The sequence below is a fragment of the Rhinatrema bivittatum genome, chromosome 3, assembly GCF_901001135.1.
Source record: "Rhinatrema bivittatum chromosome 3, aRhiBiv1.1, whole genome shotgun sequence".
Taxonomy (NCBI): domain Eukaryota; kingdom Metazoa; phylum Chordata; class Amphibia; order Gymnophiona; family Rhinatrematidae; genus Rhinatrema; species Rhinatrema bivittatum.
Window position 1 is genome coordinate 594,724,254 of NC_042617.1, and position 16,570 is coordinate 594,740,823.

Genomic DNA, 16,570 nt, shown 5'->3' on the forward strand with positions numbered 1-16,570 from the left:
ACACTTGAGCTGCCGCCGGAGTTTCCAGCCATTTCACTCCTGTACTCGTGGTAACCCGAATGCGGCGGGGGGTAAATTAAATTGCTCGCAGCCCTTGATTGATTAATTGAGAGCAATAAGGGGCCATGGCTCTCCGCTGAGAAATCTTGAAAGAACAGGGTTCCCTGCCCCGCGTCCCCCAGGCATCGCCTTCAGAATGTCCAACTTATGGGCATCATTATGTAATTTATAATTATGTAATTTATAATTATGTAATTTATAATTATGTAATTTAGCAATCGGCGGTCGAGGCCGCCCTGCACTCCCCTGCTTGGGCCCTAGCCTATTTATTTATTTATTTATTTAACATTTTTTTTTATTTAACACTTTTTTTTATACCGGCATTCGTAGGACACATCATGTCTGTTTACAAGTAACTGAGAAGGGAAATTACAATGAACAAGGGAGGGGCTTAACTGGGTAATATGCAAAATACAAAGGAAGAGAGTCAACAGCAGAATTACAACTTTTTTGCATTCAAGTTAGGGTTAAATATGCAAAAGAACTTATAAACAAATTAAACGAGGCATGTATACTTGAGAAATTAGCATATGAGGGCTTATTTACAGTATGAGGAGGCAAGTGCACATATGTATAGTTAAAAGCTAGTGGGGGGGGGAGAAAGGAGGGAGGGAGCAGGGGGAGAGGGGCGGGTGGGGTAGAGTGATGAAGAGGGGTACAGTAAGGCACGGGTACTTTGAGGGAGGGGTTGCTAGGGGGTGAGAGGGAGGGGTAAAGGGGGGCCTATGCGCCCTTTCAATCCTTAACGGCCCCATGTGAGTTCGGAAGCTCTGTTCTTGCAGCCACGGCGAGAGATCAGGTTGTAGGAAGGATTCTGGTAAAAGGCCATTAAGCGAATATTAGCGCCTCGCGATCTATTCTCCAGGGCCTCGACTCGCTTTGTTGCTGCGCCATCGAGGCCTGGAGCGCCTCTATAGCCTTCTTCGCCGTGGCCACCTCATCTTGAGTTTCCGAAACCCTACCTTCCACCTCCTCAAATCGCGTTTCATAGCCACTGAAGGATTGAGTTATTTCAGCCATTGTTTTCAATTCCGGGCCTAGGGCCGCTGCAAGCGCAGTTTTGATTGCCTCGATATCAGGCCCTGTATGCGCCGAAGCTGGCGCGGCCTCGCCGGGAGAAGATGGCGGATCTGCACTCTTCGCCTTTTCTTTCTCCTTCTCTCTGCGGACGAGCCGCGTCGCCATGGCCCCGTTTGACTCAAACCGCAAGGAAGGGCTTTCTCCCGAGGCACTACCTGTGTTTCCCAAGACTAAACTTTGCAGATGCTGGAGCTGGATAGGAGGGCAAAGCAGGGAGCTGGGACCTACATTTGTCTCTTTGCTACCTAAACTTTCCTTTCTTGTAAAGCTTCCTTCTTCTCGTGGCAACCAATTCCCCCCGTTTTAACTTTTAACATTGCCTGATGATGAAAGTGATAGTCGGGAATGACTTAGCAGTTTATATTGTATGTTTTTGTTTTATATTTAGTTTTTGTAATGTCTCCCTTAAAGAGCACTCTCATCCGATTCAGGGTGATATTCAGATTCTGACTGCTTTTTCCTTTCCCCTGCTGTTACGCGTGCAGTAAAAAGGCAAGGCAGAGCCCGAGCTGCACTCCCCAGCAGCTCTCCCGTTTCTCCGCAAGCAGTGCCTCTCATCTAATTGCCCGCTCCCATGTTCAACACTCCTTTTTCCTTTTTTCCCCCTCTTCCTTCCCCCTTCTCCCCTACAATTTCGAAAGTTTTCCCGCGGCTCCGATGACAGTGGATAAGAAGGGAAAGCAGCCTGCTCAGCCCACAGCCATCAGCTCTTCAGAGAGGGTGTTTTAATTTTATTCCAATTTTATGCAAGTTTGAATAGCTTGATGGGGCCTGCCCTCCTCGATATCAGCTGCCCCAAAGCTGCACTTACTTTGTAAAATACTCCCGACCTGCTGCAAAAATCACGATGTATAATGTGCGCTTTCTGCCTGCAGTTATGCTGCAAGTTCAGTTTTTTTTCATTTGCGGCAGGTCTATGGTGTTCTTTATAAGCCGGCTGCAGCCGCTCCTGCTCGCGGCGAATAGCGCCCGGAAATGCTTTAATTTCAAGCAAGCATCGATGCCTTTAGTTTTATTTATTTATTTATTTTTAATTTGGTTTTTGACTTTTATTGGCGCTGCGGTTCGCCCGGGCGGGCCGTTTCCCACGGACGTAAATACAAATAGCTGAGACCTTTTCTGCCGCCCTGTAATGCCCACCCACTGCTTCGACTTCTTTTGCGGGCGATTTCAATCCGCTCAATAGGCTGAACCAGGCTCCACTGTGAGTCGCCGGATTTGAGGGCAATTTCGGGGGAAATTAAATATATTGTGACCGGGCAAGGCAGAGCCTCAGGCACGAGCAGCCATCTTCGTTCGCGGCGAACAGCACCCCCCTCTAGAAGACTTTTAAATAGATCAGTAAATTGTTGCAAGTTCTGCAGCAATGGATCTGCATGCTCTCAGATGGCCCATGCTAGGGCCTTCCCATCCAATAGCGAGAGGATGTAAGTGGTTTTAGTCAAATCATCCAGGAACAACAGAGCTTGTAAAAAGAAGTGCATGTGGCACTGTTTCAAAAGTCCCATTTCTGGGTCTCTGGCATACCAGGGTAGAACGGGCAACTGAGGTATAGGCGGATTGGTTACTGGAGGCAGCGCTGGGGCCGCTACTGGAGGAGGCGTGGCAATGGACGTGGTCAGGATGTCTATCCGTGTGGTGAAACAATTCATGTCTGAGGCCAAAAGCACTAATGCTGCTTGTAGTTCCTGGATATTATGGACTAAGCCAGGCATAGCCTATAACGCGGACAAATCCTCTGGGTCCATGGCCTTGACAATCTGTTGCGAGTATGAACCCTTGGGCCAAAATGGAGTTGACACCACCTGAAGAACTTCTTCCTGCAGGTTCCTACTGTTGGCAGGCAGATCCGGGCGAGGCAGAGGCCCAATTGGAGTTTTGCCTTTACCAGCCCATGTTCCCCTCGAGTTGAGCCTTTGGATGCCAAGGCTGGCAGGAGGGAGCCTCTGCGGATGATGGAGATTCTACAATGTAGCTGGATCAGTGCGTATCCTGAGACAGGCTGGGATCCTGAGACAGGCTGGGATCACTAGGAGATGGCTTACAAAGGAAGTCCAAGAGTAAGGCAGTGGTCAGAGGCAGGTGGCATTCAAGGGTGTCCAGGAGTCAGGCCAATGTCAATATTGGGTATCCATCCATAGGGAAGGCAGGATGGAGCGGCAGGGCTGGAAGAGGTGCAAAGCAAGACAGGTGGGCAAAGAGACATGGATCTGGAGAACTGAAGAACTGATCACAAGGATTGAAGAATGAAGACAGGAGCCACTGAATTGAAGATGAAGGCAGGAACTGGAACTGGAATCAAAGACGAAGACAGGAAGAGGAACTGGAACTGAAGATGCAGGAATCGAGAGAGACAGGAACTGGAACGGGATATGCAGGAACCGAAGACGCTGGCAACTCATACTACTTGGAAGCAGCCTGACCTGTTGGTGAGACAAGGGCCTATTATAGGCCAGGACTAATGATGTCATTCTCAGGGGCCACAGTTTTTTCCCGCTGTAGTCCCTTTAAATCATTGTATGTTGTGTGCACAGGCACCTAAGGAGCCTGGCAAAGAGCAGGAGCAGTGGTGTCTGCCGTGCGCCAGCGGTGTCCTTCTGCAAAGAAGAGCAACCAACCCAGAGGCAGGGGAGATGCAAGAGCAGTGGCATCCGCCGAGTGTCAGCGGCATCCGTGAGTTTCCCTGCATTGCAAGACCATGCCCAGAGATAGGAGTGGTGGTCTGTGGAGCAACACAACTTTACCCAATAGGTGGCCTAATGCCTTTACTTTTGTGTGGGAGACAGAAAAATTTGTCTACCTTGAAATAAAATCGTCGTCTAGAACTTATAAGAAAATATATGATTTAAATATTCGAAAAAACCATTGTTAATGTAAAGATGCTAATAGTTAAGTGGCAAGACTGCCAGTTTATGCATTTGGTCATTTCGCATTGATAAAATTGGTTGTTTTGCCAAAACTGCTGTACCCTTTATAGATTGTCCCTTGCTGGGTTAACGAAGTGAAATTACTATTTTTAAATCAGCAATTATGGCTTTATTTGGCAGGGGAAACCAGCCAGGATAAGCTATGCTAAGTTGCTAAATGATAGACAGATGAGAGGTGTATAATGATTCAGATGGATTGAACCAAATCAAGGTGAACCGAGAAGATGTGGTAGGCCTGATTGACAAACTGAAGAGTAGTAAATCACCTGGACTGGATGGTATACACCCCAGAGTTCTGAAGGAACTAAAAAATGAAATTTCAGACCTATTAGTAAAAATTTGTAACCTATTAAAATCATCCATTGTACCTGAAGACTGGAGGGTGCCTAATGTAACCTCAATATTTAAAAAGGGCTCCAGGGGAGATCCAGGAAACTACAGACCGGTTAGCCTGACTTCAGTGCCAGGAAAAATAGTGGAAAGTGTTCTAAACATCAAAATCACAGAACATATAGAAAGACATGGTTTAATGGAACAAAGTCAGCATGGTTTACCCAGGCAAGTCTTGCCTCCCAAATCTGCTTCACTTTTTTGAAGGAGTTAATAAACATTGGATAAATGTGAACCGATAGATATAGTATACTTGGATTTTCAGAAGGCGTTTGACAAAGTTCCTCATGAGAGGCTTCTAGGAAAAGTAAAAAGTCCTGGGATAGGATGCGATGTCCTTTCGTGGATTACAAACTGGCTAAAAGACAGGAAACAGAGAGTAGGATTAAATGGACAATTTTCTCAGTGGAAGGGAGTGGACAGTGGAGTGCCTCAGGGATCTGTATTGAGACCTGTACATTTCAATATATTTATAAATGATCTGGAAAGAAATACGACGAGTGAGGTAATCAAATTTGCAGATGATACAAAATTATTCAGAGTAGTTAAATCACAAGCAGATTGTGATAAATTGCAGGAAGACCTTGAGAGACTGGAAAATTGGGCATCGAAATGGCAGATGAAATTTAAAGTGGATAAGTGCAAGGTGATGCATATAGAGAAAATTAACCCTTGCTATAGTTACACAATGTTAGGTTCCATATTAGGAGCTACGACCCAAGAAAGAGATCTAGGCGTCATAGTGGATAACACATTGAAATCGTTGGTTCAGTGTGCTGCGGCAGTCAAAAAAGCAAACAGAATGTTGGGAATTATTAGAAAGGGAATGGTGAATAAAACGGAAAATGTCATAATGCCTCTGTATCGCTCCATGGTGAGACCGCACCTTGAATACTGTGTACAATTCTGGTCGCCGCAGCTCAAAAAAGATATAATTGCAATGGAGAAGGTACAGAGAAGGGCTACCAAAATGATAAGGGGAATGGAACAGCTCCCCTATGAGGAAAGACTAAAGAGGTTAGGACTTTTCAGCTTGGAGAAGAGACGACTGAGGGGATATGATAGAGATGTTTAAAATCATGAGAGGGCTAGAACGGGTAGATGTGAATCAGTTTTTTACTCTTTCGGATAGTAGAAAGACTAGGGGGCACTCCATGAAGTTAGCGTGTGGCACATTTAAAACTAATCGGAGAAATTCTTTTTTACTCAACGCACAATTAAACTCTGGAATTTGTTGCCAGAGGATGTGGTTAGTGCAGTTAGTATAGCTGTGTTTAAAAAAGGATTGGATAAGTTCTTGGAGGAGAAGTCCATTACCTGCTATTAAGTTCACTTAGAGAATAGCCACTGCCATTAGCAAGTAACATGGAATAGACTTAGTTTTTGGGTACTTGCCAGGTTCTTATGGCCTGGATTGGCTACTGTTGGAAACAGGATGCTGGGCTTGATGGACCCTTGGTCTGACCCAGTATAGCATGTTCTTATGTCAGATGCAACTAATTGATGATTTGTTATTAAGCTGTAATAAATATGATGTTATTCCTCTGCTAAAGCTGGAGATGAGGCTATTTCTTTGGAAAAGTGCTTTTGCACTCTAAAAATGCTGATAAATCTTGTCAATTTCAGGCATCTCATCTGTTTTTTTCTTCAGCTAAAGTTTGGAGATGGATTGACAATTATTTTTCAAATCTTCACCTTCTGTTTCACACTTTATACACTCATTTTCTTCCAGATCAAGAATTTGGTCTTTTCATTAATGGAAAGATAAAGGCTTGACTATGGTCTAGGATTTTCTGTGTCCTGGGTCGACAGATGTGGTTTCATTCCAAGAGTTGCAAGAAAGATGGAATATTCCTAATTCACAATTCTGTAGATATCTGCAGGCAAGACATTTTAAAGCTTCCATTTGGAAGTGGAATGTTATAGGCTCATTGGTGGGGAATTTAGATTTATGTATAAAGAATATCCCTAAAAAATTTAACAAGATTGCCTGGTGGTATAAACACTTGCAAGATAATGTAGAGGTAACATTTGTGAGGATTGGCTGCCAAAAGTCAGAGGACTTGAGAATTGACCTAATGAATATTTAAGTGGGTACTTTTCTTATCTTTATTAATTGACCTCTGATGTATATACAAGAGAAACACAGTTTAAGTTACTCCACAGGGCTTTTCTTGACAAAGTCAGAAAGTTTAAAACTTGGTTTGTTTGATACAGATTTATGCTCTAGATGTCAACAGAATACTGATACTTGCATATGTTTGTATAGTGTTGAAAACTGAGGCTTTTTTTTTGGCAGGGAATTCAAAATAGACTGGTGAAGACTTTAGAAAAGCTAATGGACTTTTCTGCTCCATTGATTATATTAGGATTGCATACAGACGTGCTCTCGAAGGACATTTTCTGTATCTGGTGATATTGTTGGGCAAGAAGTCTATATTGGCACTTTAGGCACAGGAAGCTTCATTCAGCCTTCCAATGTGGACGAAATTAATGTTAAATTATTTTATAATGATTGTTTATATTTAAAGAGTAGAAACTCTACAAAGAAGAAAGGTTCCCTCTAGTTATGGACCAGATTTTGTAGTATCTTGCCATCTAAAATTCAAACTTCCTTTGCAGCATTTGTGGCATTTGTGTAATTGATTTGTCTTAAGCTTGTGTGAGTGAGCACTGACCTGAATGTGTTTTAAGTGGTAAGTGTGGGGGTGTCTGCTTAGGGTCAGTTGGGGTTAAATTATATATAAAAGACAGGAGACATGCATTTTCAGTAGATGATGTTTATTGTATAATCTCTGTATTGTTATTTGCTTGTTTTTTGATGTTGTATTTTGTATGTTCAGTCTCTTGAATAAAGAAAGTTTAAATAAATAAAGGAAAGGAGTGACCGAAAGACGTTTTTTGGATTGGAGGGTGGGAGATAGTCCACCAAGGCCGAGAAACCTATGTTAACACCTCTAGGGGGATCAGTGGGAGAGTTGTTCCCCACACTAACCTTCTCTTTCACTTTGGGTCTATAAATAAGGAGAACAATGAGAAGCACATGGTCAGGGTTCAAGTGATTATGCTCACTTTCTTGTGGCTACTTTAATGCTAGTCTAATTTCCATCTCAGTAGTTTAGTACATAGAGCATTATAAAGGGGCTTACTGCCTCACTGACCACTTTTAACAACCCCTTATCTTCTTAACTGAACTGCTAAGTAGGATGTGAGTTATTACTAACTGATAATAGTTTTTTAAAGTGATATCTGAACTGAAACCATGTGTGATGCTGGCACTCAAGAAATCTGCTTAAAAAGGTTCCTTTTAAAATCACTTATCATGAAGGTGAACAGCAGTCATGATAAACTAAAAGTAATGGTTGAAGATTTATTTATCCCCAAAAGGCATTTGCTGGTGTATAGATGTGAATAAGATTGCACCTAATTAGTTGAGGCCTTCAGCACAAGCCATTAAATAGAAGTAAATAGACTTCCTTCTGTTTAGTATATTACATTTTTTCCTTGTTTTTTCAGGCATGGGATTGATCACACCAAGGATCTGAAGATTCTGTTAGATGGAGTGACTGATCTGGATATAACAACAGATGGGATTCCATCGGCATTGTTAGTTCATGGACCATTGGCTTTCTCCATTGGACTGGATGATTCTCATCAGTCACTTCTAGCAGCAGCTCGTTATGGCAAGGGACGAGTTGTGGTAGCATCCCATGAATGCCAGATTAAGTATCCTCGGTTAAAGAAGTTTATTCTCAATGCAGTGTCCTGGTTGGGCAAAGGAAAACAAGGGCGGATCGGCGTTGAGCCCAGCTTAAAGAAACTCTATGATCTATTATTTTTGGAGAGCATTGATTGTGAACTAACAGAGCTGGTTCCAAATCTTAGTGTGTATTGCTGTACGTCATACAGTGAACGAGAATCTGCTAAAATACACGCATTTGTAGCAGAAGGAGGAGGCTTACTTATTGGTGGTCAAGCTTGGTGGTGGGCCTCCCAGAACCAAGGCAAAAATCCAATCACTGAATACCCTGGCAACAAGATCCTTAATAAGTTTGGTATCAGCATTCTAGGGCATTCCGCAGGAACAGCCAATTTCAAGACTTTGTGTCATAGTGATGAGTCCAGCCATTACCACTTCCGAAAGGCACTCTCTCAGCTTCAGAAACACATCAGAGATAAGAATGAACTAGGATCCAAACTTTCTTCCTGGATGGGAGCACTGAGAAAGGATGCGCAATGCTGGTAAAAATGCCAGATCAAGATTTCCCTGCTTTATCTTCTATCCACCAGCAGCTTGTGGAGATGGTCTCTAGCAATGAGATACCAACAGTTGCTAAAGAACGTCCCATCCATCAGAATTCCAAAGAAGCCTTTCTCCTCAGCGTGGGGACAGAAATCTATAACCACTGTCCATGTGATGAAGAGTTTGCACCCCAGAAAGGGACAATGAAACATGGGTCAGGTCTGCATACTCCCCATCCTATAAGTATTCAGATCAACTGCACAAATAAAGGTGAGAAGTCTTCCTTGTAACTTGTAAATATGTTGCATAGAAGGATCATAGAATCAGACGACTGTGTACTTTTATTGACAATAAGAACATGCCATACTGAGTCAGACCAAGGGTCCATTAAGCCCAGCATCAATCCAAGACACAAGTACCTGGCAAGAACCCAAACATTAGATAGATCACAAGCTACTATTGCTTATTGATTACTGTAACTGCATCCCTAGCAGTCTGCATCTTTGTCGTTAATGAACAGAGTTGCTCCCACAATTACTGTATAAGCTAGTCTCAAAGAGCACATTTTGTTAGCTGTATTTTCCTGCTGCTTTTCTAGCAATTCTCTCTCCAATATTTTTTTTTTTTGGGGGGGGGGACACCTAGCCAACATCAGCTGATTCATCACCCAGCATTTTGGCTCAAGTGCTGTGTATACCTCTTAAGAGAGTGAACATAACATAAGAACATAAGAAATTGCCATGCTGGGTCAGACCAAGGGTCCATCAAGCCCAGCATCCTGTTTCCAACAGAGGCCAGGCACAAGAACCTGGCAATTACCCAAACACCTAGAAGATCCCATGCTACTGATGCACTGATGCAATTAATAGCAGTGGCTATTCCCTAAGTAAACTTGATTAATAGCAGTTAATGGACTTCTCTTCCAAGAACTTATCCAAATCTTTTTTGAACCCAGCTACACTAACTGCACTAACCACATACTCTGGCAACAAATTCCAGAGATTTATTGTGCGTTGATATGAAAAAGAATTTTCTCCGATTAGTCTTAAATGTGCTACTTGCTAACTTCATGGAATGCCCCCTTGTCCTTCTATTATTCGAAATTGTAAATAACCGCCTCACATCTACTCGTTCAAGACCTCTCATGATCTTAAAGACCTCTATTATACCCCCCCTCAGCCGTCTCTTCTCCAAGCTGAAAAGCCCTAACCTCTTCAGCCTTTCCTCATAGGGGAGCTGTTCCATCCCCTTTATCATTTTGGTTGCCCTTCTCTGTACCTTCTCCATTGCAACTATATCTTTTCTGAGATACGGCGACCAGAATTGTATACAGTATTCAAGGTGTGGTCTCACCATGGAGAATATAGAGGCATTATGACATTTTCCGTTTTATTAACCATTCCCTTCCTAATAATTCCTAACATTCTATTTGCTTTTTTGACTGCTGCAGCACACTGAGCCGATGATTTCAATGTATTATCTACTATGACGCCTAGATCTTTCTTGGGTGGTAGCTCCTAATATGGAACCTAACATCGTGTAACTACAGCAAGGGTTATTTTTCCCTATTGCAACACCTTGCACTTGTCCACATTAAATTTCATCTGCCATTTGGATGCCCAATCTTCCAGTCTTGCAAGGTCCTCCTGTAATGTATCACAGTCTGCTTGTGATTTAACTACTCTGAATAATTTTGTATCATCCGCAAATTTGATAACCTCACTCATCGTATTCCTTTCCAGATCATTTATATATATATATTGAAAAGCACCGGTCCAAGTACAGATCCCTGAGGCACTCCACTGTTTACCCTTTTCCACTGAGAAAACTGACCATTTAATCCTACTCTCTGTTTCCTGTCTTTTAGCCAGTTTGTAATCCACAAAGGACATCGCCTCCTATCCCATGACTTTTTAGTTTTCGTAGAAGCCTCTCATGAGGGACTTTGTCAAATGCCTTCTGAAAATCCAAATACACTACATCTACCGGTTCACCTTTATCCACATGTTTATTAACCCCTTCAAAAAAATGAAGCAGATTTGTTAGGCAAGACTTCCCTTAGATAAATCCATGTTGACTGTGTCCCATTAAATCATGTCTTTCTATATGCTCTACAATTTTGATCTTGAGGATAGTTTCCACTATTTTTCCCGTCAGGCTCACTGGTCTATAGTTACCCGGATCACCCCTGGAGCCTTTTTTAAATATTGGGGTTACATTGGCCACCCTCCAGTCTTCAGGTACAATGGATGATTTTAATGATAGGTTACAAATTTTAACTAATAGGTCAGAAATTTCATTTTTGAGTTCCTTTAGTACCCTAGGATGCATACCATCCGGTCCAGGTGACTTGCTACTCTTTAGTTTGTCAATCTGGCCTACTACATCTTCCAGGCTGACAGTGATTTCGTTCAGTTCGTCTGACTCATCACCCCTGAAAACCAACTCCGGAACTGGTATCTCCCCAACATCCTCACTAGTAAACATGGAAGCAAAGAATTCATTTAGTCTTTCTGCAATGGCCTTATCTTCCCTAAGAGCCCCTTTAACCCCTCGGTCATCTAATGGTCCAACCGACTCCCTCACAGGTTTCTTGCTTTGGATATTTTTAAAAAAGTTTTTATTATGAGTTTTTGCCTCTATGGCCAACTTCATTTCAAATTCTCTCTTCGCTTGTTTTATCAATGTTTTACACTTAACTTGACAATGCTTATGTTTTATCCTATTTTCTTCAGATGGATCCTTCTTCCAATTTTTGAAGGATGATTTTTTGGCTAAAATAGCCTCTTTCACCTCACCTTTTAACCATGACGGTAATCGTTTTGCCTTCCTTCCACCTTTCTTAATGCGTGGAATACATATGGACTGTGCCTCTAGGATTGTATTTTTAAACAATGTCCAAGCCTGTTGAACACTTTTAACCTTTGCAGCTGCACCTTTCAGTTTTTTTCTGACTATTTTCCTCATTTTATCAAAGTTTCCCTTTTGAAAGTTTAGTGTTAGAGCTGCAGATTTACTTATTGTCCCCGTTCCAGTTATTAGTTTAAATTTGATCATGTTATGATCACTGTTGCCAAGTGGCCCCACCACTGTTACCTCTCTCACCAAATCCTGTGTTCCACTAAGAATTAGATCTAAAATAGCTCCCTCTCTTGTTGGTTCCTGAACCAATTACTCCATGAAACAATCATTTATTACATCCAGGAACTTTATATCTCTAGCAAGTCCTGATATTACGTTTACCCAGTCAATATTGTGGTAATTGAAATCTCCCATTATTATTGCACTGCCAAATTGGTTTGCTTCCCTGATTTTCTTAGCATTTCATCATCTGTCTGACCATTTTGTCCTGGTGGACGGTAGTAGAATACTCCTATCACTAAACTCTTACCCAACACACATGGGATTTCTACCCATATAGATTCTACTGAGCATTTAGTCTCTTGTATGATCTTTAGCCTGTTGGACTCTATACCCTCCCGGACATAAAGTGCCACACCCCCGCCAAGTTGATCTTCCCTATCATTGCGATATAATTTGTACCCTGATATAGCACTGTCCCATTGGTTATCCTCCTTCCACCAAGTTTCTGTGATGCCAATTATGTCAATCTCATCATTTGCTGCTATACACTCTCTCTCCATGTTACTTCTTAGACTTCTGGCATCGGCATAGACATTTCAAAGTGTGTTTTTGTTTGTTTTAACAACCTGCTTTTCAGTTGTTTGGGATAATTCGGAAATCATTAGTTTTGATGATTTTTTACATATAGGCATATGGACTATGTTTGCTTTTAATGGAACCTCTCTGTTGGGATGCCCTAACTCTCCTGTTTCATTAGTATCCTTCAAGGATACATTTCTCCGAACCATGCACTGCTGAGTGACTGTTGGCTTTCCCCCTTGTTCTAGTTTAAAAGCTGCTCTATCTCCTTTTTGAAAGTTAGTGCCAGCAGCTTGGTTCCACTCTGGTTAAGGTGGAGCCCATCCTTTCGGAAAAGTCTCCCCTTTCCCCAAGTTTTCCCCAGTTCCTTACAAAGCTGAATCCCTCTTCCCTGCACCATGCTCTCATCCACGCATTGAAACTCTGGAGCTCTGCCTGCCTCTGGGGTCCTGCACGTGGAACAGGAAGCATTTCTGGATTTGGATTTTAGCTTCCTACCTAAAATCCTAAATTTGGCTTCCAGAACCTCTCTCCCACCTTTTCCTATGTCGTTGGTGCCCACATGTACCATGACAGCAGGCTCCTCCCCAGCACTGTCTATAATCCTATCTAGGTGGCGCGTGAGGTCTGCCACCTTCGCACCAGGCAGGCAAGTTACCAGGCGGTCCTCACGCCCACCAGCCACCCTGCTATCTACATTTCTAATAATTGAATCGCCAACTATGATGGCCGGCCTTACCCTTCCCTCCTGGGCAGTAGCCCTGGGAGACTTGTCCTCGGTGCGAGAGGACAATACATCACCTGGAGAGCAGGTCCTTGCTACAGGATCACTTCCTGCTACACCAGGTGATGTTCCCCTACTGGGAGACCTTTCTGATCAAAGGCAGCACTAGGGCTGCCAGACTGGATTTGGGACTTGGCTACTATGTCCCTGAAGGTCTCGTCAATGTACCTCTTTGTCTCCCTCAGCTCCTCCAAGTCTGCTACTCTAGCCTCCAGAGATCGGACTCATTACCTGAATGCCAGGAGCTCTTTGCACCAAGTGCACACATACAATCTCTCACCGGCGGGTAAAAAATCATACATGTGACACTCAATGCAAAAGACTGGAAAGCCTCCCTCTTGTTGCTGGACTGCTGCCTTCATCTTAGTTTTATTGAGTTCCTAGTTAAGTTTAAGATACTAAGGGAGTTGGAATGAAAGTAGTTTAAATTTACAGGTGAATTTACTAATTAATCAGCTAGTGTCCTACAAGGGGATGATTAAACTTTCAGTAAGGGCTGGTACAATAGTATGATTTAGATAAGACCCTGATTGATTTTTGATGTGAAACTGTCTTGTGCCTAAAAATCAAGGGTTGAGTGGGTGGGAAAGACAGATACTGGAATTAACTATCTCTGGCTTGCTTATTACTGGAATTAACTATCTCAGGTTTGCTTATTACCTCAGACACACACAAACTCTAAAGAATATATCCGTTAATTTCAACTTTCACCAACTTTTATAAGCCCCAAAATTTCTGAAAGCTATACTTACCAATCCTCTTTAACCACTGTTAAATCTTCACTCAGTTAATGGAAGGGTTTGAGATTCGAGCGCCGTTAGGCGCGCGCTTCCGGTCCTCCTCTGCTGCAAAGGAATGCAGGGCCTCTGGAAGCTGGGCTATGGACGCCAATCCCTGGATCACTTGCTGTGACTTCTGGACTCCTCTCCCGGGGGATGCTGGGAGCAGTACGCAGATGAGCCTTCCGGTCCTCCTCTACTGCAAAGGAATGCAGGGCCTCTGGAAGCTGGGCTATGGACGCCAATCCCTGGATCACTTGCGGTGACTTCTGGACTCCTCTCCCGGGGGATGCTGGGAGCACTATGCAGATGAGCCTTCCAGTCCTCCTCTACTGCAAAGGAATGCATGGCCTCTGGAAGCTGGGTTATGGACACCAATCCCTGGATCACTTGCGGTGACTTCTGGACTCCTCTCCCGGGGGATGCTGGGAGCACTATGCAGATGAGCCTTCCAGTCCTCTACTGCAAAGGAATGCATGGCCTCTGGAAGCTGGGTTATGGACACCAATCCCTGGATCACTTGCGGTGACTTCTGGACTCCTCTCCCGGGGGATGCTGGGAGCAGTATGCAGATGAGCCTTCCGGTTCCTCTACTGGGCAGGTATCGCTCTTATAGCAATACCTAGAACTTCCTCCATGTGTTTTCAACATGTGGCCCAGGAACTGCAGTCCATAAGAGAAGAAAACTTTGCTGTACGGCATCATACAGCACTTGCACTGAACAACCCAACCTCATTGTATCAACCAACCTTATTGTATCAAGACATCCCTTGCCTAGACAGTCAGAGCAGTAAGGGAAAGAAGTGGTAAAAGGCAGCGTAATGGGGAAAAACTAGGTGGCACAGCCACAAGGCAGAAATTACTCAGCTGCTGCTTTTGTTTTACATTTATATTTTTGGGCCCCATCCAAACAATCTGGGAACTCGCCATTCTTTCACAAGTAAGAAGGGGAGAAGCAAGTTTAATTTAAACAATGCTAGGCTTTGAAACCTTGCCACAGCTAAAGGTCTCCCAAGTGCTACCTGGTAGTTTTTGGTGAAATACACCCTCATTTTGGAGTTAAGATTAATAGATGTAAAATCAGGGCTTCCCAAACCTGGATATATGCACACAAAATGTGCACATGCTGGAGACCCAGTATATGCAAATATGTCTCCTGCATATTCACTGTGGATATCCTGAAAATCGAACTGGCTGAAGGTCACCAGGGCAGGTTTCACAGGGCACAGTACAGGCTTTGAAGAAGTAGAATTTGAACTTCAGGAACATCAGGGTACATTGTACAAATGTGGTATATTGTGAAATCTAAACATAAAAGTTATGATCTTTTTGTTTTTGGGGAAAGGATATAAAACCCTGTAAATGATTAGTATTTATGACAAAATATAGTCTATTCATTCTTAACATGGTCTTTTTCTCTTTTGCCAGTTTGCTCTTCTCACTCAATCTCAGAGACACTGGGCACACAGATTTGGCACACTTTTTCTTTACTCTCATGCTTAGAAAAGCATCCGTTTTCAATGGAGTAAGCTAATGGTATGCTAGCGCATCAAGGGTTTAAAAAAGTGCACTAACCACAAAATGTGCACATAAAGATATACTAAGCTCATATAGCAGGATTTATCAACATAAATCGTTTTTTCTGCACATAGGAAGCTTGCATTTAAATGATTTGTACACAGTATTTTATGCACATAAATTCCAAATACAAGACCTACCATGAAGTTCAGGTTTAGCCCCAGGAGACTGGGCATGCAAATGAGATTCAATGTGGACATGTGCAAAGCGATGAACCCAGGAAGAGCAACCCAAACTAGCGCCACACAAGGCAAAGTTGCACACTAGGAGTCACCACCCAGAAAAAGGATCTAGGCGCCACTGACGACGCGTTGAACTCAGGAAAGCAAAGAGAATGCTAGGAACCACTAGAAGAGAATGGAGAAAAAATCAGAGAATATCATATAATACCTCTGTACCCCTCCACGGGATGACCCCATCCTGAGCACCAGGCGCAGTTCTGATCACCACATCCCAAAAATGATACGGTAGAATTAGAAAAGCTACAGAGAGAGGCAACCAAAATCAAAAGGGGATGGAACAATTCCCCCAGGGAGAAAGGCTACGTCTCTTCAGCTTGATGACAGAGATCTACAAAACAATGAATGGAGTGAAACAAGTGAGCTTTGAAAGACTAAACAACTGATTAAAGAGTATAAAGACAATGAAGTCATAATGGTGCATGTAAAACCAATAAGAGAAAATATCTCTTTGCTCAATGCATAATTAAGCACCGGAATTAGTCGCCAGAAGATGTGACAAAAGCTATTAGCATAGCTGGGCCCAAAAAAGGCCTGGAAAAATTCCTGGAAGAAAAGCCCACAAACCACCATTAAAGTGGAGTTGCAGAAATCTCTGGTATGAGCAGCATGGAATCTGTCTGCCCCCTGGGATCCTGGACTGGCCACTGCTGGAAAGAGGCTTCATGGACCTTTGATCTGACCCAGTATGGCAAGACCCATGTTCCCATGCAACTAACAACGAACACCTCTGCCCAGGAATTAAATTTCCAATATTAAGAAATCATGGGTAAAGCCTAATACCTCTCTGCATCAGAGAGTAATAGCTAATGTCTCTGATTAGCATG

The 16,570-nt window shown here is 43.0% G+C and overlaps 1 pseudogene; it reads left to right on the forward strand.

Annotated features, from left to right (window-relative positions):
- Positions 1-16,570, forward strand: part of LOC115088677 — a 70,808-nt pseudogene that overhangs the window by 10,273 nt on the left and 43,965 nt on the right.